The 22032-nt window shown below is 48.0% G+C and overlaps 1 long non-coding RNA gene across 1 annotated transcript in view; it reads left to right on the top strand.

Moving 5' to 3' along the window:
• The first annotated feature begins 3106 nt into the window (after nucleotides 1-3106).
• The window catches only part of LOC127479956 (uncharacterized), a 31642-nt gene continuing 12716 nt past the window's right edge, over nucleotides 3107-22032 (top strand). The window contains exons 1-2 of the long non-coding RNA XR_007907734.1: nucleotides 3107-3271; nucleotides 4559-4689. This is a non-coding gene — a long non-coding RNA (uncharacterized LOC127479956). The remainder of the gene's footprint in view (nucleotides 3272-4558; nucleotides 4690-22032) is intronic.

The raw sequence follows: 22032 nt of genomic DNA, 5'->3' as shown, positions 1-22032 counted from the left end.
TTTCTCTCTAAGATTAGAGTCAATGCTGTTACAACAATTACAGTGGAAAAAGAAATGATTGTCATTGTTGATTTTGATGTGTAAAAGCTGAACTTAAGTTGTCCACTTACCAATTTCCTAGTTGTTGCCTTTTTTTTTTTTTTTTCATGCTTAATCAGAGGTCTCTGTAGATGCTGCTGCCCACCTGGAGTAGGAATCACAGCTGAAACCTTGATTGCTCAATCCCTTAGGTTGTTAGAGACTCTTTTCTAGGGAGGTACCCCTGCATTTTGTAGGACTTGGAATTTTGTGGTGGGGGTGAGTGTTCAGGGAGGAGTGAAAGGGTCCTGCTGGTGCCAAGGCAGGTGAGACCAGCTCTGGCCACCTGCAGTGTGGCCAGGCTTGCTAAGAGACCTGGACATTTCCACCATGGGCCACAGCCAGAGCTCAAATTCTCTCAGCAAGTTTTTATTGCTGGATGTTGGGGGTTTTTATTTTTTATTTTTTTTATTTCAGAAACAGCTACAGCTGTAAAGATAATCAATCAGAGGAACAAGCCAGAGGAAGAGGAGGGAGTTTTTGGGGGGCAGAGGGCAAGAGAATTGGGGATGCAGGAGGTCAAAGGTATCTCTGCTTTCTCCGTTTCCCAGTCTGTAAAACGGGGGCAAAAGAGCTTGATAACTTACATAAGAGCTACTGGCACAGAGTATTTTGTAAAGGCTCCCAAAAAGCCTCCTGGATGGCAAAGCACAATGGGAGCACAGACAGCCTCATCACTCAGACAGCAAACTCCTACACGCAAAAACGCGAGCCGGGCGTTTGACGTATTTGCTACCCAAATGCCAGCAGGTGACGAGCAGATGGGGCTGCCGGGCGCTTGTCTGAGGTCTGCCTGAGCAGAAGGTGGAGGGGGAGTGGGGATCTGAGTGCTGGGGCTTTTTTTTTTTTTTTTTTCTTTTTTTTTTTTTTAATGTATGTTGTCGAAAGCTGACACGTGGTTCTCACCAAAGATGTAAAAATAGAAGCCGTTGGCTTGCGCGGGGCTGTGGCACGGCACTGCTTTATCTGGGAGTTGGGATGTCATGCTCTCCCGGTTATTTATAGGTGGCAGGCAAACCCTGGGAGGAGGACAAGAGGAAAAAAGTGTGGAAAACATTTCACAGGGTGGTTTTGGGCTGTGGTGTTGCCTGCTGGGAATCCTGGATCCTTCTGATGGTTTCTCTATCAATCCTGCAAGGACCAACACAGGAAGGAGGCTCCATCCTCAGAGGGTCTCTTTGCTCTGATCCATGTGCATGACCTGCCTTGGAGACGATGTGGATTTAAACCCATGGGGGAAGAAACAGGCGAGTATTGAAGGAGTTGATGAAGAGCTGTGCAAAGGACAGAGGCAATGAGCAGCTTGATCGACGTGTTGTGTTTTGGGAGTGGGGATCTGCTGTTCTGGTGGGTGAACCAGCTGAGCAGTGCATGCCAGAGGGTTATGTCTTGCTGCAGCCTGGAGTCTTCTATCTGAGAGCCCAGTAGTCTAACAGTTTGTAACTTCCATGCTTCTGTTACTCTTGAAATCACAATTATATGCCCTGATGCAGCTCTTGGGATGAAAGGGGATTAAGTGTTGAAAACCCCGAGATACACAACCCTGGAAACTGGTTCTCACCACAGGTTCCTCTCCTGAGGCTTTGGAGCTCTGCGTGTGTCCATGCTTTTGCCCCTCAGCCCCAGCACAAACTAGGAAGCTGGCTGATGCTGCAGGGGCAGGATGGCCAGGCTGGGCTGTTGGATGGTTTGGAGTGTGGGGACAGACAGACCAGGGTGTGCAGGCTCTGCTTGTGGATCTGTCCATGGGCCTGCTGAGAGGTGAACTGAGAGGTACAGATGGATGTGGGGATTGGTGACCTCCATGAGCTTGGCAACTGGCTTGTTGCTTCACCCTGCTCAGCTCCTCTGACACAGGAGAAACCAAGGCAAAAGAGTGAGTCTGAGAGCCCAAACTCCCTCCTACCTGGAACATGGAGGAAAACCCCCTGTGCTTCCCTGGGAAGGCATCCAGGCTTTCCCTGCCCATCTAGGGCTGGGAAAAAAAAAAACCAGAATCCCCTTTGGGCTTCCTGGTGAGATTGTCCCCCTCCCTCTCTTTCTCTGTGGCAGCCACTGAGAATGAGATGCCCAGGGGTCCCCAGCATTGGTGCTGATTTGATGGGGAGGGGGCCACCACACCTGATGGTGGCTTGGAATAGGAGGCAAATGATTGCAGCTGAAGAGGTCGTACACCACTGTAATCCTGAAAAGAAACATTATGATTCATCATTCCTGATGTAATGTCATCTGTTTAATAAAGCCGTAATTCACTCTGTACTCATTTTTAATGGGGCTATTTAAGTAACGGCGTTGAGTTTTCTCTTTCCCAACTTCCCCCCACTCCCATACTAAGTAGGGTTTGGACTGAGCACTTGGAAAGAGCTATTGGAGCCCAAGACTTTTTTTTTTTTTTTTTTTTATATTTACAATATCTTTCAGGCCATAGCTGAATGGGGTATTATTTATGTCAAATCACTACTTACCCTGAAATATGTGGAGAAGGAAAGCCAACAGCTGGATATGGTAATGAGTAAATAAACCATGTGTCTCTTTAATGATAGGGACATGAATTTGTGCCGCATGGGGAAACGGCCGGCGATAAGATGTCTTTGACTGGGGCTGACCACAGAGCAAGGGCACCCCAAAATTTATGTGGCTGGAGGGCTCCCTTGGCAGCTCGCTGGGAAGAGCGATGGTCTGATGGTTTGGGGTTGGCTTCACTGCCTGTTCTCTGGAGGGGTGTTGTCCACACTCAGGCACAGCAGCATTTGCTGCCTCTGGCTTGGTGGCATGGCGTGATTATTCCCACAAAAGACCTAGATTTGGAGGTGGTTTCTGTGGATGTCTTGGAAACTCAGAAGGGTCATTTTGGGATGAAGTGGTGGGAACAGGAGTGACTGTGTCCCCAGTCCAGAGTGAGAAGGTGTAATTGTCCCTGTGGTCTGGTTTTTTTCCAGAGTTATTTTCTCTGTGAGGAGAGAAGCGAGTCTGGGCATGTACATCTTGAATGCAGGTGTTTGAACACCTACAGGTGACATCAGTTGTCTGTGTCTTTGCTAGGACAGAGTGGCAGGAGCCTTTCTGTCTCTGGGGATGTGCTACAGGGGCAAATCCAGCGAGTGGGTGACTGATACAAACAGTTAAAGGAGATGGGAGGTGCTGAAGGGAATTGCCTGAAGACAGCAGAAGGATGAAGACAGTGTTGAAGTAGGTATGAAATCTTTGAATTTCTTAATGCATTCAGTCCCCTGCACAAGGGACAAAGAGGTGTTTTCATTTTGTGACAAATAGGGGTTTGTGTGAAGTTGGTGCAGGGTAAAGCTTCTACTACAGCCTTTATCCCACAACCTGAGTTCCATACACCTGGACATATGTGGAGGTGGTGGGAGCTCTTGTGGCCAAGAATCCCTCTGTTCTCTGTGAAGTAGAGACATGGGACAGAAGGTCCCTGTCTCAAGGAGCTGATGCACCACTGGGTGAACAGTGGTCTGTAGCCAAGTGGGCCCCTTCCTCTAAGAAGTCGTTGTATGCCTGACTCTCCATGCCTGTAAGAAAAATAAGAACTGCCAGATTGGATGGATCATTTCTGATATCATAAACTCCTCTTGACAGTGGCCAAGAGCAGATGCTCTGGGAGTGTATGAGAGCTGGGCACTTATGGGCAGATCCTTCCCACTATGTCTACCTAGCTTTTGGCAGCCCTTGATGTAGGGACTGCCCTAAATAAAGGAGTCTCTTAATGTCAAAAGAGACTTGACTTTCTGCATGAGAATTGTTTAACCTTTTGAAATTAATGTGCTCACCATGCCTACGGTTTATTGAAAAAACAAGTAATTCCTGACCTCTACCATAGTCCTTCTGAAAGAGAACCAGAAAGGTGACTTTTTAGAGCTCCTTCTAAGATGCTTTGATTTGGTGTAAAAGGGCCATTTAAAAATATTTTGCACCTTGCCCACCCATAGATTGCTTAGTTGTCGGTCATGCATAAAGGCTGAAAGGGTTTTATTAGAGAAAGTGTCGTTTTATGTAGATTTTTTTTTTGCATAATTCAAAAAATGGGGCCACTGGTTTTAAGAAGCCACTAATTAAAATAAAAATAACCTCAGTACCTGTGCAGGTTTTGTGGCTGGCTGCACTTTGTATTTTTCCCTAGAATTTCTAGGCGGAAACTCGCTGTTGTTTATCTATCTCTCCTGTTATCATAACAGGATCAAGAAAGGAAACAAACAAGAAAACTTGGAAAAAAACACCAAAACCACAACAAAAAACACAAGCACCTTAAAATACCCTGTGCTCAAAACAGTTTCTGCTTTTGTACCATCCGCTGGTGATTTATTACAGTGGAATTAGACGGATGTGGGAGCCAGCCCTCTGCTCTTTGGAGGAGCCAGGAAAGGCGGAGGGCTGGGGAGAGGGGTCCTGTCTGGAGGAAAATGGTGGTTTGTATGTTATGGGGTTGGTCAAGCTTCCTGCAGGTTTCTCCACCTTGTCTTTACAGGCTGAGTCTCCCATGCGACTCCCGCTGAGCTGCATCCTGTTTGGACCATGGGATTTGATGCTCCAGGGACCTGAAAGGAAGGTCAATGGCTGCTGTGTGAGGACACCTGGACTCCTGCCCAGCCTGAGGAGGTGAGCTGATGTCTGGTGATGAAATGGTTAGCGAGGTATCATGTGCTACAGCTTGGGACATGGCATTTGGGATAGGTCCTGGCTTTAATATCCCTTTCTTCTGCTTCGTTATGCTGGTCCTCACCTACAGAATGGGAGTGATGGTTTTCATCTGCCTTTTAAATGGTTTGAGATCTGACATGCTCAATGGCTGAGACTTTGGTAGGGGAATTATTGCCAATTTCCCTGTAGACCTTCAAGATGTTCTTTGCTCTTGGTATAACTTGGTGTAGCTTGGCCTGAAGACCTGTGCTCATGTCAAATACCACCTAATTCCACCCATGGTGTTAGTTTGGGCTTATGGGAGCAGAGGACTGGCCTTCATTATTCCAGCTCTGTATTGGCAGCTGCTAAGGCTGAATACCTTTTGTGCAGTGAGAGGAAATTGTTTCTACCTGCCTTTTATGTCTGTACTATCACCTGAGGAGTCCATGCTGCAAGCTACCAGGGCTGTGCTCACATGGAACTGAAACCAACCTATCTCTCCTAAAACAAATACCGAAAATCTCATCTAATGAATGCTGTCGAGAATGTGAAATTTGTGGGTAAATCATAACGTGGTCCGTGGGGTCAGCAGAGAAGGATAAACCTGCCAGTTACAGATGTTCCAGGCAATAAAACGGGCCCGTAAAGAAAAGCCCCTTGTTGCCAGGCAAAGCCACAAGCACAGAACTGAGCTATGCCTGGGGCCTCCTGCTTTCCTGGGAAGCAGGGAAGGGGTTAAGTCTGGAGCTGAGTGCTCAACTTGCTCTGTATTATGTCCAGGTGGCATGACGTGTGAACAGACGAAAGATAAAAATCACAGCGGATAAAATCACAGAGGAAATGGCTCTGTCTGAGCCCGGATCACGACGCCTTGTGCTGACCCCACAACCTGAGCTCCATCAGTCAAGTTGTCCTTCCCTTGACTTCTCACCCCATGCTCTGCTGCTGCTGCTACTCCATAAAAGAGGAGGGTGGTGGGAGGAGGGGAGAGTCGACTCAGCCCGATGACTAAGAGGGTCTGAGGACACAGGTCAAGTTCTTTCTGCTGGAGTCTGGAAGGGAAGGCTGAGTACTCTACCAGACCCTGCTATAAAACCATCTTCCCCATAAAAGGACCGAACAAGTAACTGGGAGGCGAGTGTGGTCCTCATCTTGCCTTGGCTGGGGACGGGGGTGATGGAGCAGAGCCAGGCTACCCTGGAGACCTGCACTGCTCAGCAGGGAGAGCAGTAGCAATGTCAGGGCCTGGGGCTTTGCCTGTGAAGCTGTAGCGTCTGTGACTCGTCTGTCAGTCTGTCCCTTTCCACCCACACCAGCAGCTGTGTGAGCTCTGCTGACAGGAGGCGAGGGAAGAGACCAAACTATTCCGTGTAAGGATGTTGCTGCTTGGTCACCTTCAGGAAAGAAAGTCTTTGAGGACTTTGATCAGCTCTGTGGGCGTCTCTGGAGGGAATGAAACTCCTCAGTCTCCTCCTTCATCTGAGACAGGTGGCATCAGTGACAGAAATAGTGTGCCACTGTCCCAGAGCCAGGCAGGCACAGCTGTGGGGAGAGGTGCTCTCCAAGCTTGATCGTTCCTCGCTCTCAAAGGAACCATGTTCACTGCAAGGGCTGGAGCATGCTGGAATTTGCTCCGTTTGTCTGATCCAAAAGTACCTAGTTTTGGGGAAGGCCTTCTGGCCATGCTGCACAAGACATCTGTTTTACAGGGTGTTTAGGATGGGGCTCAGCTCAGGCTTCCCAAAACTGGGAAAGGCTGAGAAGTGGTTCCCAGTGGTAGCTGGCTGAGTTCCCCTGCCCTAATTAACTTTTGCAGCCCTGGGATTTGAGTGTGTTACCAATGACACTGTGCTGTGGAAGTAAGAAGTGGAAGGGAGTTTTTAGGTGATTAGACTGTAAACTGCTCTGTACATTTAAAAAAAAAAAAGTGTTTTGTCCTCTCCCATGCTATAAAGATGCAGGAAACCACAGCTCTGGTGGCTTCATGTCTCTATGGAAACTTGTATTTTCAGTTCACCTTTACCTAGTTCCCTGTGTGTTTTAGTTTAGTTTAACCCAGCCTGGTTTAACTGGGATTTATGCACCAGAATAACCAAGCTGGAGCAGAGCTGGCACACGCTGAGCTGCAGGTGGGCTCTGTTTGTAGGGACACATGCAGAGGTATGGGAGACCATCGCTGTCCCTCGCTGGGAACAGAGCTGTGGCAGTAATGTGCTTGGGCATCAGTAGCTGCAGGTGCTGGGGGCCTTCAGTCAAATGGGGAGTGTGATTGAGCTTGGGTTAAACATCTACTGAGTCTGTCACCCAGTCTGTATGAACAGCCTTGGGTGTTAAAGGACCTAATGCTCTGAAGTCAACATACACCATGCTAACCCATCCCAGGGCTGGGTGCACCTGCAGTGATGCCCAGGGCTCATGTGGAAGGGAAAGGCTTACAAAGCCCTCTCCTTCCTGGAGCATTGCTCCCCTGAGGCTCTCAGGGCTGTTCTGTCGTTGGCTAGTCAGAAGGATGTGCAGTGACAGGGTGGGAACCTCCAGACTGAGACATGACCTGGTACAAGGAAAATGATATGTCCATTAAATACTGATTTAGAGCTTAATAGACATCACACTTCTGCCTCTCCTTGCTATGAGGAAGGTCAGGGTGTAGTGATCAGACCCTGTCTGGGAGCAAAGGTGTGTCTTGGCTTGAAAGCATCTCTTGTGGTCTTTGGCACATGCAGAAAGAGCAAGTGGGCTCAGAAAATGTAGAGAAGACTGAGAACTACCTTGTCCTGACCAGGAAGGGGTAACCCAGGAGCAGGCATTCTGTCAAGGACATGGGAAAGGTCCAGGAAATGGACGTCTTTTTTGGAGGGAACAAGACCCTTGCCTGTGAGCAAAGCTACCTCCACATGTGGGGGAGTGGGTGGCTGCACTTTGAGTTCCTGGGAGGCTCTGTAGATTGTCTCCTGCTTAGTGAGCAGACAGGGAAGCCCATCTGTGTATGTCTCCACTCCCGGAGAGCTGGAGAGCATCACCACTCCTTCTCCCCAGGGAAGGCAGCTCCGTGGCACGACCTCCCACCTGGGGAAATGAGATCAGCAAATGACTCCTAAGTAGCATGTCCATCACTGTCAAATTGACCACGGATGTCAAGCGTGAATCGCCTGTCCCCGCAGCGTGGCCGGAGCCAGCCCCTTAGCTGGCTGAGCCGAGCTGTGCTGACTCCCCGTGATAGCATTTTAATGTGAGGGATGACAGAGGCCTCCAAGTTAATGTCTGCGGAGAGGTGACAGTTTTGAATGTCAGCCAAAGCGGAAGGCCTGCCTGGAATTTCGCAGGGAGCGAAGAGGATGGGCGTGAAATTAGCCCAGGCGACTGCGTCTGCCGGCAGCCTTGTGGTGCTGATCCCTGGTGCTCCCAAAAGCAGAGCTTTCCCCTTGGACCTCCACAGACCACCTACATGTCTCCAGTGTGGTTCTTCTCAGGAGTTTCTTCAAGGACTGGAGAAGGGATTTGAGCCTGGAGCTCACCATTGCACTCCACTGGGATGTGGAAATGGCAATAGAAATGCTGTGCTGGCGATAGGAGATGGGGAGGAGGTTGGAGCTGAGCTGGTGTCTGCCTGCTGTTATTAAGAATAACCAGCTCATGTATTTAGATGAGGCCTGGCTCTCAGAAGCTTGGCTGGCTGCCTGAACAGCCCCATGAAGTCCCACAAGGAAGGCACTCCTGGTGATTAAAATCTGATGGCAAAGAACATCTGAGTAATTCCTAAACAGCTTATTCACGAGAGGGAGTGAAAGCCTCCTGATGCTCATCATGCAGATGAAGAAATGGCCAGTACAAATCAGCCCATCCCAAAGGAGCAGGTATTCCTGTCCCCCTCCCCAACCTGGGGCTAGGCTTTACTGTGGCTCAGTTTCCCTCCTCTCCATGGGAGTAAGGGCTGTGTTTCTCTATGGAGAAATGTTGGGGAAAATAAATGGCTCCAAGGTTGCAAAGGGCCTTGAAGACTGCAGGTGGGAGGCATTCCTGAAAGGAGATGAGAGCAATGACAAGATACTGAGCACAGCCAAGAGCTGGGCTGGATTTATTAAAGAAAAAACGAGGCAGACATCTGTGGTCAGCTTGATAAATCGTCTCCTCCTCAAAGCTGTGTTTCTGTGTTATTGTTCGCCTGTGATGGGATCTTGACAAACTCTTCCCTGGGCTCAGGGGCTAATTGCTGAGTTCACAAAGTTGCAGACGATCTTCTGGGCTGTCATCTCAACTGGGAGTGGGCTGAACTGGCTGTAGACTGGCCATTGGGAAGCCATTAATGGGTCTATTTGGTAAGGCAATACAGGGTATTCCTTCTAAATTCCTTCTAAATCCAGTAGAGCCCAAACTCCAAGGTAACCTTCAAAACAGAGCATATTTCTGTTTGTGTTCCTCATGAGATATATTGTCTGTAGTGTGCAAAAGGATTTTCAGAAACCTGCTGTTGGATGGCTGGGAAGATCAGGGAGCAAATGCTCTCCCTCTCCTACCTGGAAACTGCACCTTGCCACAAAACCACAGGGAGAAGGAAAAAGTTTGGCTGCCTGTGATCCTGTATGCTTACACTTTGACTTGAATATTTGGGAAGTCAAAGATTTGATACAAGAGAGTTTTGTGAGAGAAACTGCCTGATTCTCAAAGCAGGATTTTGACTGGGAGCTGTCTTGTCAAAATCTGTCTTGCTATTTGTGTGTAGATAAAGCAGTGCAAGGAATGACAGCAGCTCTTGTATGAACACAGTTGGCCCATGAGGAAGAGGATTGTGGCTGTAGTTGTGGGAAAATCTCTTCAGAAAATGTCTCCTGGGTGTTGGGAGGTCCTGGAGACTACAGGAGTCACTAACCCAATCCCTGTGTTTCCGGGATGGCACCTTAGATTAGGCTGAGATGGTGTTAACAGAAGTAGTGAATTGTGGCTCCTTTTCTTGCCAGGGTTTCGCCTCTGGCTGCCTACAGGTATGTGGAAGTGGAGATAAAGGATTTGGCCACTTCTTTCTTGAACATAGAGTCACTGCACTGAGAGCTGCAGGGTGGCTCTTGGCCAGTTACACAAAAAGCTCCACCAGAACTCCTCACAGATATGTCAATTATCCATTTATATGTAAGAAAAAAATCCCACCAAAAAACCCACACACCCAGAAAATGAAACAAACTTCTAAAGGAAAATAAAAAAGCCGAATGGTGGACCACGTAGTTCCTATCACCCCGGGAGTTCAGGTTAGTTTTGGCTGGTTTTAGCTGATACTAAAATAAAATGGTATTGGTGCTGAGAAAAGCCTGCTCAAAATAAGGAAGGAAGATGTCTAAAGTGAATTTTAAATTCCTTACTCCAAGTTTAATGCTGTTTTTATATGCCTGGACAATTGACTGGAGCTTTGTTTAACTATTTTTCTTGGCAGCACTTTGACCTCTAGGTATCTCCTGGTCTTGACCTTGCTCTTTCCCAGCCAGGCAGCCCTGGAGGAATGCTGCAATTTGCAGGCTCTTAATCCCAGTACATCAAATGCCAGCCTTGCATCCGCTGCAGCCCTGACCTGTGTTGTCTTAGCCACTGCTTGTCTGCACTGCCCTGTGGCTCCAGGCCTCTTTCTCTGACAGCCTTGAAGGACACCCAGTAAGCTGACTCTGCCTGGGAGGATGTGGTGTCTGACCCTCTCCTCTGGACCCAGCACCCAGATGGCTCCTGCTGGCTGTGCTCGGTGGTGGCATGGGAGGGGTCTCACGAGGAGGCTCTGGCTCCAGTGCAGCCCACTGAGGTCCTCCAGGATGGAGTCTCTCATCAGCTTGTGGTTTCCCATGGTGTAGAACTTTCCTGCTGTCCCTGTTGTCATGCAGAGTACCAGTTTTTCCTTCCCACCAGTTCATTTTGCAGCCAATCCGGAGACTGTTAGCTCCCGGAGTGTGGGTGGAAGGACTGTGGGAGAAGACCTATGTGGATTAAACACCCACTTGCTGCCATCCCTGCCTCCTCTGCTGAAAGCTATGACCGAGAGGGTTCCTTCTCCTCGAGCTCGGGCTGTGAGCTAACGCAGAGGAGAGATGTGTGCGGTCGTTTATCCTCCTCATCGACAGATGGGATCCGACAGCTTCTTCCCTTATGCAGTCACAGACTCCACAGCTTGCATCTTTTCCCCTTTTCTGCCAGGAATAACTTTAATGGGGGGGCTTTAAAAAATGGTTCATTAATGTTCTGGAAATGTTGTTTTGTGTGTGAATTGCAGGAGCTATTTACGGTAACTTCTCAAATGAACCTTGCAAAAGGGGAATAATTTTGCTATGTGCAAATTTTGCAGCCTTTTACTGCTCTGATTTTTTTTTTTTTCCCCTGACAGCATCTACATTTTAAAGTTATGGCCCCAGGCTTAAGAAACCCAGTGTCTTTTTGGGCCAGGTGAATTATGAATCAGCCTTGAACTCCCTTCATAGTGCTGAGTATTAATGTGTCCATATTGCAGAGGGTTAGTGACTTAGCCAGTGGGTTGAGCAGAGAGCAAAGAGGGGACTTGAGGTCTCCAAGTGTTTAAGGCAGGGCACTATATTCTTTCCATGCTAGACAGATGGGAGACAGTGAGGCCCATGGACTTTGGATAAATTAATGGGGCCCTCTGAGAAAAACATCCTGCTTAGAAATGAAATGTTATAGCTGCACCACTGTGTGCTTTGTGTGGCTGCCTTTATTTTTATTGGCCTCTTGTCTGTTAAAGTTGCCACCCCCTGCCATCATCCCAACTTCCTGTGCTGGGAGAAGGTTTGGTGGTTGAACCCTTTCCACGAAGCACGGGGGTGTTCACCAGTTGTGCTGTCTGTGTCTCATTTTAATGGGGGTCATTAACCAATTATCAGCTTAACTGGAGATAGTTGCTGAAAATTTAATTAAAACTGATTATGTGAGGTGTGATTTTCCTTGGATGGGAGATCTGGCATGCTGTAAGGTGGAATACAGCTTGCTCAGGAGCAGACCAGAGGCTCTGTGGGCAGGCAGGTGTGGATGGGTGACTGAAATGGTGGGTAGCTGACAACAGTGGCAAACAGCCCTCAGTTTGCAGGGCCTCTTGCTATGGCTGGTGTTTTCCATGGAATTAGGGTGGGACTGACTGATTTGGTCTTGGCCACGTCTCTGCAGGGTTTATTGTCTTGGGTGAGAGAAGCCAAGTCTGCTTTTCCCTGCAACTTGATGGACCTGGACTTCTGATAGCCAAGTGAGGAGCCAGGATGGATCCTGCTGCAAGGCTGTGTTTGGCTGAATGGGGCCATGTATTTTGTTTAAAGGTTTTGTTAACAGATTTAGTGCTTCTGAGGGATGCTTTGAAGGGAGTCCTGTGCTGGCAGCTCTCTTTGGATGCTCAAATCCAAGCATGTCTCTCTTTCCCCAGCAGAAGGAAGGCTGCTCCATGGACACAAGCACATGTGACCACAGGTTTTGTTTGCCTCTGTTCTTCTAGAAAGCAAAATACTCTGCTGGTAACTCTCTGTTTATCCTGCTAAGTGCTTTTGCCTCCTAAAGAGATGCATAACAATGTAACAGATGTCTGATATTATTTTCTTTTAAGCCTTTCTTAAATATTTTGGCTTGGTCAGTTTTGTTGATATTTCCTGACTCACGTGAGTTACCTGTAGATCCTGGGTTTCTGGGCAAAGATGTGTTGGATAATGTTGCAGCCCCTCTTCTCCCCAATATCCTGAGGCTCTTTCCTACCTCTCAAACCAGCACTGCTGGCTTCAGGTTTTGACTTGCATTATGTATTGTTCTCTCTACATCAGCCCCTCTGCTAAAGCCAAATCATGTCTTGTTGAACTTGGCTTCTTGGCAAGTCTGAATCTTACAAATATGTCCAGGTTCAGAAGAAAAACAACTGTTTGAGCATTTAGAATTGAATTGAAAGCAAAAAGGAAACACAGAATTTAATTTTGGGTAATTAATAGATTTTTTTAAATAGAATAGCATTGATACTTTTGTTGATATTTAGTATTAAATGCTGTTGCTGAAATGCTTCTTTTGAAATATAATTTGAATTGAATTTTCAGCAAAAGGCATTTCAAGATGAGGAAAACTGAACTGCTGGGCTCAGAAATATTGCAGCTAGACATCTTGATTTTGCAGAATTAAAACATTTCAGTGTGAAGGGCCTTCAAAGTGAAGGAGTCCAGAGTGATTTGAGAAGTGTTTTGATGTTACTCAATCTGCATTTTTCTCTGGTTACATACACAGTATGTGTGTGTGGTAATGGTAATTTTTTACCTGCTTTCACAGTAAATGAGTAGGTAGCACAGTCCCTTGGTGAAAAACCTTAGAATTTAAATAGACAAGCTGGCAGGTTATTTAATCTCTGGATACTTTTGCCTGCCAGCAAAAGAGTAGTTTTTCACTTGCCCAGCTCAGTCTTTGGCCAAGCCAAGAACTGAAGCTGGGTCTTCGAGTCCTTGTCCCATGTCCCACGACAAGATCCCCGTCTTTTCTCTTTGTTTGCAGTTTGTGATTAATCACCCGAGTCTGCTGATATTATTTCTGTTCTGCTCCCTGACTGTATGATTTGAAACTTTATAAACAGGCCGTAGCAAATGCATGTGACACACAAAAATATGGATATTCATCAAAGCGGCACAGCTGCTCCTGAAACAATGGTGCTAAGGAAGCCCATTCATACTAATTACAGCAGCACAAAGAATTGTGTTGCTAAATTTGCTGGCAGGTCCAAAAAATGTTTTGGCTTGACCTGAAACAGTCTCTTTTGGGGGAGAAGTTTTTGGCAAGTTGAAACGTTTTAGTTTCACTCTAGAAGCAGCATTTTGTTTTAAAGTGAAGGATTAGCTTTAAGTAGAAATGAAGAGTTACAAGATGGAACGTTGTTTTCAAGTTCAAGTGGAGGGAGTTTTTTTATTATTTTTTAAGGAGAGTCTTTCTTACCCCTAATTTGATAGAAAGGAATAAGCGGGTGACCTGTTTTAATAGGGCTGGAATGGTGTTTTTGGCAACCTCTTCTTCCCAGTATGAACTTTCCAGGCTGTTGAAGGATTGCCTGACCCTTCTGCGAGCACCAGGAAAAACACCCTACCTGGGGTCTGAAGCTTGAGGTCCAGGTGATCTGTCACTGCTCTGCTTTGCCCCCAGCTTGATACGCTGAGCAGGTAACCCTCGTGAAGCCCAGAAGCCTCTCGTGTGGTGCTGCTTGCTGGGGGGGAGAGAACAGGGGCAATTCTTCTCCTAAAATCTTGCTGAGCCCCAGCGGAACGAAGCGTATTTACGCTCCACACGCCGATATTTCCGTGTGCTCCTCTGGTGGCATTCCAACGGCACAATAATATTTCCCTTTCTGCAAATAGCATACTGACTTAGTAAGATCCCTGAATGTTTTTCGAAAGTCTGGAAATGCCTAATTAAGGTATCCAGCCGATTCCCCCTTTTGCCTTGTAATTATTGTCAGTTGATTATCACCCCAAATGGCTTCCACCGCCCGCTCAAGCTTAACTTTGCCCCTCAAACTTGTCAAAACAGAGACGTGTATCCGCATTGCAAATTGCTATTACGACAGAGGGAACAAACTTCCTTTCTCGTTCAGATGAATCGATTTTCAACGTAATTTCACAATCATGCAGCAGGTAGAATGATTTACTGCTGCACAGATTTATTTGCTGTACAGTCCCTGCCTGCCTTTCTCTTCAAAACCTTACCTGCATGAACCTTTGTGTTTATCATCGGCCTTGGGTACCTAAAACAGCCCTAAAGAGCTGTTGCGATTCATGACATCAACATCCTATCAGCAAAGACTGTTCCCAAAGCTGCTTAGGAGCTGGGGCAGTAAAAGGGTAGCAGCCTCACTCCAGACACCTCGATTAAGGTGGAAAAGCAAAATGTTTCCAGCCCACAGCAACTTTGCTGGCTTCACCAGGGGCTGCTTTGTTTGTGCAATATGGTGCACACTGTAGTCCACACGAGTCGATGGGAGAACTGCACTTCATGTTGTTTCAGTCCCTGGTTTTATTAAGCAGCCATTTGGATGACATATGGAAATTAATGTTATATTTAGGCATGTTCCTCTGTGTCCATGAAGACAGTTACAAAACTATTTTTAACTCTAATACTTGTACTAATCCTCCTAAAACCCACCAAGGGGCACTAACTCTTCTGCAGCAGCAGAGGAAAACTCGGTCTAGTCTTTAGGGGCGTATTTCTGGATAGGAAGATATTTGCCAAAACAACCCGTTCAGTTCACTCTGGTTCTGCTTTTATCTCAAGTTGCTCTGCCCCCCTTGCCAGCATCCTGCTGATTCCTTTGGCTTGCCATACCCACAACCTTGCTTGCAGCAAGTCCCAGGACTTGGCAAGTGCCTTGGGCTGCTCATGGCTCTGGCAAGCACCAGTAGTTGTGTTGCAGATCTGTTCCAAAACACATCTGTGTGGGGCTGTCCCTGTGGCGGCCGTGTCAAAATCTGGGTTGCTGCTGCTCCTGCATGTTGCTCCAGGTGTTTATTCCCAGCTCCTGGGCTTGCACAAAGGTCTCCTGAGCATATCAGCTAACCAGCAGCACCTCTTTTCTCTGTAAGGAAAGGCTTTCTTCCAGGCCTTTATGGGACAGAGAAGCCATAAAGATTGGGTTAACAGCTGACAATGTGGATGGGCCATCCAAGTTGCCAATGGAGATGCAAAAGCACCACTGAAAGCTCTGAGATTGATTTCTTTTGGAGCTTTTGCAGAGAGGCCAGAGGCAGTGTGCCAAGATCTCCCAGGATGGCTCCTGTCTGGGATATTGCAGCAGATTCCTGTTCATGAAACCCTTGTTCCAACCTGCTGGAGTATTTTGTGTTCTGTGGGATGTCTGCAGAAGGATTCGTACCATGCTTCAGGCATGGCTTCCCCCAAGGGCCAGCATGTCACTGTAATGTAATGTCTCAGCTTGATCCAGCTGGTGGGTGGGTAGGGAAGGAGTGCTCTGCTCCCTTTGCAGCTCCGTTCAGCAAGTCTTTCTGCTGGGGTGCCAGCCCTGCTCAGGCTCAGATAATCCAGGACCTCTATTTTTGTCATTTTGTCTGTTCTTTATTTTTTTTTTTCCAATTTTTTCCTTAGCACCTTCTGCTGCCCCACATCTCCAGGCCTCCCTTGGGAAGCTGCTCTACCTGTGATGGGATGCAGAATGGTGGTTGTTTGCTCAAATCAGCCTCTGCCCCCCTCACTGCGCTGCAGCCCAGCCCTGAGACAGAGGGATCTGTGTCCCTGGAGGCCTGGAGGGGAGTGTGCCCTGCCAGTCAGACCAATTTCTCCAGGACAAGGGAGCCAGATTGCCTGATCTCCTGGGTGAGGGTGCTTCCTGGGCGGAGTTCCCTCTGGGATGTGCGTGCCTCCTCCCAGGCTGTGCCGAGGGCAGCTCTGCTGGCCAGCCAGGATGATTACCTTGCACTCCTGCATTGCAGTGTAGTGATGATGGCAATTTATCAGGCTATTCCCTGGTGGACTGGATTTGACCTGGATGCTAGAGTCTCAGTGCTTCCAAACAGCTCCACTCACGTGGTGCCCGCTCCGGCTTTCCTGGAAGGCAGGCTGATCTGGCGGGAACTGCCTGACACATCGCCATCAATGCGTAATAACCTTCAGCTAGGAAAAAAAAATGGGGGAAAAAAAAAAAGAGAGAAACAGAAAAAACAACCTTCTGCCCATGATCCCGTAGTAACCCTAGAAATATGGGCATTAATGTCCAGAGAGCCTTCTCCTCTGGATGAGGGGGGAGTTAATGGGTTTGGATTATTTGTGGTTATCTGGATTTCAGATTGACACCATAAATATTCAAACTCTGAACCTGGCTGGATGCAGCCGCTGTTGACTTTTGTATGACCTAGCTGGAAACTTTAAATCAGCTGTCGACTTGACTTTCAAGGGAGTGAAATGCTCCAAATCCACTAGATAGCATCTCCTTGGTGTTTTATTACCTCCTGAGAACCTCACTTTGGTAGGGACCCAACTACAGCCTCCTTTCAGAAAGCAAAGCTTTGTTAGCCTTGCAAAGTCGTTAAACCTGCCATGTGGGAATAAGGGTGTCCTACCTTGTGGCAACACACAGGGCTTATTATATAGAACCTACATGATTAATATACAAGCGAAATGAGTCCAGATGCAAGCCTAGCACTGTGTTATTAATAGGCTAACATAGATCTTTATCAATGGTGCTCTCTGTTTGCTAGATCAGGCTGGATGCTGTGCTTTTGGTGGGGGTTTTTGGTGGGTTTCTTTTTTAGGCATTCCTTTGTCTTTTGAGGTTGAGATACAGGTCTTCTCTGCAGGCACTGAATAGATTTTGCTCCCAATGTACAGTGTGCTGTCACTCTGGGCTGGTCTGTAAAGTGCTGAGCAAGTGGTGAGCAGCTGTGAGGATGGGCCAGCAGTGGCACCATCAAAGGGCACTCTCTTGCCCAGTGACTGAGCAGAGCAGCCCTCCTACACCAGATACATCACAGCAAGCTGTGTGTTGAGGGCCACTGTCAGCTTAATGAATGTCACAGGGGCCACAGTGCCAATAAAGGTTATGGCTTTTGCTGGAGAAAGAGACCCAAACACCATTTTGGTAACTGTGTGGTGGTGGGAGCAGCAATGATGTGTCTGACTGCTCAGCATCTGCACCCTTCTCTGGAGAGCTGGTCAATGCATTGAGACAATGCTCTGGAAAGTCACAGAGGTGTGCAAGTTGGGACCAGATGATTTGCTGGACTAGTTCTGTTGAGAGGGGACCTACAATGCGGCTGGAATCAAGACCTCCAGCTCTCTGTAGCTCCATGGGAGATACTGGAGAGCTCTTTGCCTCTTCTTCCCTCAGTCAACTTGGCCAACCTTTCCAAGGGCATTGCTGAATTCATTTGCTGATCTCTGAGGCTGTTCTGGTTTCACAGAAGTGTGGGGCACTCGAATACCAACAGTCACGTGGTATGAAAGGCTCTCAGGTCCACACAAAGTGGCCCAAGGTAGGAGATGAATTTGAAAATGCAGAGGCTGGTAAGTCCAGGCTAACAGCTTTCAGACTGATTGGTTTGATGGCCTAGTCCTCTAATGTGATGTTTTATTATGTCCAACAGATTTCTGCTCCAAATTCCCTGAGGAGCTTTCCAAAATATCTGTTCAATGAATAGCTTTTCCCTGCAGCTAAGTGAGAGGTGCTGGCAATAGAGAGATTTTGGCAAACAAGCCCCACAAAGACATGGAAAGACTCTTAGACCAACCCTACAGATTATCTCGTCCCTCCTGCACTTGTCTGGCTGGTACTGGAAGGGAATCACAGGCAAATGGGTGGGTCTTCTGGTGGCCAGGAGTGCCTGCTCTAGGGGGTCATTTCTTCCCCACCTCTGTTGGAAAGGTGCTTCTTCCTGTTCCTGATGCTTTGAGATCTCTCTCTGCAGAAGTCCCTGGAGACATGTGTTGTCCTGGAGACCAAACACAGGGATTTGGAGGTCTCAGCATGGCCATAGCTGTCCTCTCATGTTTTCAGCCCACATGGTGTTCTATCCCCCAGCCTGCAGGAAGTGGGCTCTTGTAGGGATACCTTCTTCTAAGCTCACTCTCGATTATGAAGATGTCTTGGCTCTCTGATACAGATTCACGTGCCCTGTGCTTTTAATATCATGTATGAGTTGCTCTCTGCCGACTAAGATTAATTGAATATGTAAAACAATAGGTGCTAGGAATTAATACAGGGCTTTGTAATACAAGATGACTTTTATTCTAGTTTGAATACTTCGCACAGCAGCTATAAGTGCATTAGTTTTATTGATCTATATTCATAGAATTATTTAAATGTACCCTCTGGTGCTGAGTGTCAGGGATTTTCCAATGCTTGCCACTATGCATTTTTCATTAGAGGCTAGCGAAGGCAGATCCAAACTTTGACTGCCCAGGCAAGATTAATTTCATCTTGACAGCCCCAGCCAAACACAAGCAGAGTGCTTTGAGAGCTGACCACTAAGCATGGTCTCACACCACGTACCCCGGAGCGGTTTCCTGGACTCCCTCCTTTGGGCTCTCCTGCATCGTCAACCTTTCACTGCTGCCAGGGTACACTGGCTACCAAACACCCTGGCCCCACCAAGGCTTTTCTTCTGGGTTTTGTTTTAAAGAATGAAAATGGATGTGTTCCTATATATAGCTGAAACTCTTATATTAAACCTCTGTCTGTGCTGTGAATACTAAGCCTGGCCTGATCTTTCAAGGTCAGATGTTTGGCAGGTGCCAACGGTCTGTAGCTGGTAGAACATTTCTTCCATCCAAATGGGACTGGATTGTCTTGCATTTCATCAGGGTTTTTTTTTTTTCCACTTTTGTCTAAAAGTGCTCAGTTAATTTTCTTGCCCTTCCCTAGTGGGGAATTAAAAAGCAAAAAAAAAAAAAAAAAGGAGGAAAAAATGCCAGCAACTTAATTTCTGGTGAAAAGCATTCTCAAGGTTTTCTTTAAATGGTGTGTGATGGTAGTCACTAGCCAAAGGAAACTGAACGTTTTAGTTTACAGGGAACTTAGGATGAAAAGAACTAAACTTCCCAGACAAAAATGAAATGTGATGGGGTTTTTAGTGGTTGGCAGTGGGGCAGGTGGCGAGGCAGGAGAGGCAGCTTTCCCACAGGTTTGTTGTGAAGTTGGGTGAGGGATGGGAGCTCCCTTTCCCTGCAGTAGGTTGTTTGTTAAAGTTATGAGGAGTCTCTAGTGTCTGCTACAAGGCTGAGCTCATACTCTGCAGCCTTTGCTCGAGGGAGGACACTAAGAAGATGTCTGTCCTTTAACTGACAACCTAGTGAAACTAAAACTCTCTGAGTTTTCTGTGTCTCTGCTAAATTGGGTTAAAATTAGCTGACAGGTTCCAAAGCGATTGGAACACACAAGCCTACGGTGTAATTGCATAAGCCACTTTCCTTGGGAGCCAGGCTAAAAAGCACCAGTGTGTTTTACAGCACTTATCATGAGAATCGTTTTGTGTCTGGTTCAGTGTTCACGGTACTGCCTGAACGTGAACTTTGGGAATGCTGGAGGGGTACACAGCCAGTGGGCCTCTTTGGGAGGTTGTTATGTGGATGTGTGCGGGCTGCAGCAGAAAAGCCTTTGGGATTTGGGATCCCAGCTCTGCAGAAATGCTCTTGTCAATCCTGCTAGTGAGGCTGTGCCTGCTGCCATCTAAAGCCCCCTCTGAAGCTGGCCTTGGTCCCTCTGCTTTGTCCTTGTGGGTGAAGGAAGAAGCTCTGAGGGGATGCAGTTGCCTCTCTGCTGTGTTGCCCCAGGGCCACTGCTTCCCCATGGAAGGGTTACATCTCCAGCTCGCATCTGAAAGGGATCAGGGAGTGGGGTCTCCTCTGGGCCTTGGAAAGTGCTGCCTGGTTCCTTTGCCTTGTCTCAGCTGACAGTGGCAAAAGCTGTCCCAGGAGAATGCTGTACCTCTGGGATGGAGCGGGGCATGGCAGGGACATCCCAGCTTTGCTGTGCAGGTAGCCCTCAGGTAGGTTTGCTCCCCCCAAGTGTGTCCTGCTCTCCAGAGCAGGGGCAGAGCCATGCAGGGAGATTGTCACTGGTGGCTCCCTCCCACCACTCAACGGGGACTTGGAGGAGGATCTGTGCCTTTACTTTTTATTTTATTTATTTATTAATAAGTGGAGGATGTAGGATGGAAAATGGCCCTGGCATCACCTTCTCCCCATGTCTCAGCATCCTCCCCGCGGCAGGGCTGGAGGGTGGGTTTGCACTGGGAGCATCACTTTGCTCTCTTGGTCCAGAGTCCTGCCTTTGCCTTGCGTGGGGCCAGCTGAGTCCCAGTGCCCAGACTCTGCCTGGCGCTTGGAGGCTGGCTGCCTGGCGGCTTTGGCAGCGGGTTCGTGAACTTGGCTATGTTTTATAGCCACTAGAGGGGGGTCAGAGACTGCTGGCTTGGGCTGCCTGCAGCAGGGCTGCCCGGCTGGGGGGCTCGGGCTGAGCCCCGCCTGAGCAGACAGCCCTTTCCTTGCCCTCAGCATGTTTTCAGTATCATTCCCAGCCTCAGTGGGAATTCCTTTGGGAAGGTCAGTGTTGCAAGCCAGGACGTGCTGTCTGCATCTACTTCACTTTTTCCCTCATGTGGGCACGTGAGCAGGGAGCGTGGGGCTAGCAGGGAGTTAAGCTGGGGAGTCCTGGCCCACGGTGGGTTTATCAGCTCAGCTCCAGTAGCACTTTGTAACTTGAGAGCTACCTGGTTTTGCCCAAAGACAGCCGTCTTGCTCACACACGAGCCTGAAACCACCTGAGGCAGCTCTGGGCAAGACCCCATCAGGTCTTCTGGCTCTTGGATGGACATCCCTCCATCGAGCCGTGCTCCTCCACGTCCCAGCAGGGAGCATGTCCTGTGGTTCTGCAAAGTGACAGTGGGGGAAAAGACTCTGTGTGACCAGCCCAGGGCACATGGCATCAGCCACTGGTGAAGGGGAGGCATCAGGATTTGCCAAGGAACATCAGGCCATTGGGATTGCTGGAGCAATTTCAGCTGGCCAGGAGCAGGTCTGTTTATTGTCTCTGAAACCAGGCATTCAAGGTACTGAATTTCCTTTGCTAGCAAAGCCCAGAGAAGTGTTTTGTGCCAAGATAAGGAGAGATTTTCAGAACACTCTTATAGTTCATTGTTTTCCCTCATGGGCCCCTATATATGATTTTTCTAAAGGGGGAAGAGGTGCTGGATTTTCCATTTCAAGGTGCTGCTCTCTGAATTCCGAGTGACATGAGCCATTACACTTGCAAACCTCTCATGGACACTTTGGCAAGGCTCAGTCAACTTCTGAAGAGAGAGGAAAGGATGAAAAGAGCTTGTGATTGCCCTTAGCAGGGCCTGGCACCGCGAGGGATTTTTCTTCCTAAGAGCAACACACCTCTGCTGCCATTGCATGGTGGATATTCCTCGTGCCTCTGGAGCAGGATTTGAAAGCAGGTAACTCCATGGCATGAAACTAATGCTCTGAGGTCCCCCATACCTGTTGCTAGGAGCACCCAGTCTCTAACATGCCATGGGCACAATCTGTTCTCTGTGTCACTGGGAAGTGATGGGGACTGGTTGCATTAATGGATGGGAGGGATTTGGCCTCTCTACCCCTCAGCCTCCCCACAGCTCCGGGATCGTTTTAAGTGCAAAGCTGTGGATTATAAATTATACAGCATTTATAATCAGGAAAACATCTGCTGGGTGCTCTTTCCAGTGGACAGGGCCAGCCAAAGGCTCCAGGACACGATGCGTAGGGGTTGCACCAATCGCCACCTGTCTGCTCCTATAACCGAGTTGATTTTTTACGATCTTGACATCAGCTTTCAAGATGCATGAT

This window comes from Manacus candei, unplaced genomic scaffold, assembly GCF_025592945.1.
Source record: "Manacus candei isolate 608988 ecotype Guabito, Panama unplaced genomic scaffold, ASM2559294v1 h1tg000005l, whole genome shotgun sequence".
NCBI classification, from domain to species: Eukaryota; Metazoa; Chordata; class Aves; order Passeriformes; family Pipridae; genus Manacus; species Manacus candei.
Note: the sequence above shows the minus strand (reverse complement) of the source record. Positions and strands in the feature narration are given on the sequence as shown.